The sequence below is a fragment of the Fukomys damarensis genome, unplaced genomic scaffold (genome assembly GCF_012274545.1).
Source record: "Fukomys damarensis isolate Sample0158 unplaced genomic scaffold, DMR_v1.0_HiC HiC_scaffold_25671, whole genome shotgun sequence".
Lineage (NCBI taxonomy): Eukaryota > Metazoa > Chordata > Mammalia > Rodentia > Bathyergidae > Fukomys > Fukomys damarensis.
The window spans coordinates 1068-2815 of NW_022926583.1; the positions used below are offsets into that span (position 1 = coordinate 1068).

General features: G+C 60.7%; 1 long non-coding RNA gene across 1 annotated transcript in view; it reads left to right on the top strand.

The window, feature by feature from the left end:
* The window catches only part of LOC104850924, a 2778-nt gene extending 1061 nt beyond the window's left edge, over positions 1-1717 (top strand). The window contains exons 3-4 of the long non-coding RNA XR_777097.3: positions 1448-1461; positions 1567-1717. This is a non-coding gene — a long non-coding RNA (uncharacterized LOC104850924). The remainder of the gene's footprint in view (positions 1-1447; positions 1462-1566) is intronic.
* Positions 1718-1748: the final 31 nt, after the last annotated feature.

The following is a 1748-nucleotide window of genomic DNA, read 5'->3' on the forward strand; positions in this document are numbered from 1 at the left end:
CACGAGGCCGGGCCCTCCCCTGCCTGCCCTGCCATCAGCCTCAGCAAGGAAGGTGAGATCTGCAAGGCCACTCTGAGATCCTGTCTCCCTCCGGCCTGCTTGGACTCAGTTGGCCGGACGGAGTGGTCTTGGCATCCCATGCCTGCCCCGCCATCAGCTCCAGCAAGGATGGTGAGATCTGGGAGGCTGCTCTCTGACGCCTTCTCCCTCCGGCCTGTTTGGGACCAGTCAATGGGACCATGTGGTAGCACCGGCCCCTGAGTGTGTGGCATCAGCTCCAGCAAGAAGGTGAGATCTGGGAGGCCACTCTGAGATCCCTTCTCCCCCTGGAATGCTTGGGCCCCATCAGTGGGAGTAGGTGGCTGCACCCTCCCCTACCTTCATCACTATCAGCTCCAGCAAGGAAGGTGAGATCTGGGCTCTGCTCTGAGATCCCTTCTCCCTCCAGCCTGCTTGGGACCCATCAGCGGGACAATGTGGCAGCACCCTCCCCTGGCTGTGTGGCATCAGCTCCAGCAAGGAAGATGAGATCTGAGAGGCCGCTCTGAGATCCCGTCTCCTCTATCCTGCTTGGGCCAAGTCAGGGGGACTGGTTGGGCACAGGCTTCCCTGCCTACATGGCCTTAACTTCCAGAAAGGAAGGTGAGATCTGGGAGGCCTCTCTGAGATCCCTTCTTCCTCTGGACTGCTTGGGCCCTGTCTGTGGGACTGGGTGGCTGCACCCTTTCCTGCTGCCCCATCAGCTCCAGCAAGGAAGGTGAGATCTGGGAGGCCACTCTGAGGCCCCTTCTCCCTCTGTCCTGCATGGGCCAAGACAGTGGGACTGGGTGGCCACACCATTCCATGCCTGCACAGCCTTCAGTTCCAGTAAGGAAGGTAAGATATGGGAATCCACTCTGAGACCACTTCTCTCTCTGGCCTGCATGAGCCGTGGTGGTGGGACCAGGTGGCCATGCCCTCCCCTGCCTTCCCCATCAGGTCCAGCAAGGACGGTGAGATCTGGGATGCCGCTCTGAGATCCCTTCTCCCTCAGGCATGCTTAGGCCCCATCAGCGGGACTGGTGCCCGCGCCCTCCTGTGCCTTCATCGCAGTCAACTCCAGCAAAGAAGGTGAGATCTGGGACGCCTCTCTGAGATCCCTTCTCTCTGGCCAGCTTGGGCCTCAGCTGTGGGACCTGGTGCCCGCGCCCTCCCCTATCTTCACGCCATCAGCTCCAGCAAAGAAGGTGAGATTTGGGACGCCTCTCTGAGATCCCTTCTCCCTCTGGAGTGCTTGGGCCCTGTCCGCTGGACTGGGTGGCTGCGCCCTACCCTGCCTGCCCCATCAGCTCCAGCAAGGAAGGTGAGATCTGGGAGGCCACTCTGAGGTCCCTTCTCCCTTTGGCCTGCTTGGGTCCATTTGGAGGGACCAGGTGGCTGTGAACTCCCCTGCCTGACCTGCCATCAGCTGCAGCAAGGAAGGTGAGATCTGGGACGCCTCTCTGAGATCCCCTCTCCCTCTGTCCTGCTTTGGCCCAGTCAGTGGGATCAGGTGGCCACGCCCTCCTCTGTCTGCTCTGCCATCAGCTCCAGAAAAGACAGTGAGATCAGGGATACCTCTCTGAGATCCATTCTCCCTCCGGCCTCCATGAGCCCAGGCAGTGGGACCAAGTGGCCGTTCCCTCCCCTGCCTGCCCTGCCATCAACTCCAGCAAGGAAGGTGAGATCTATGTGATCTAGGTGAGATCCCTTCTCCCTGCGGCTTGCTT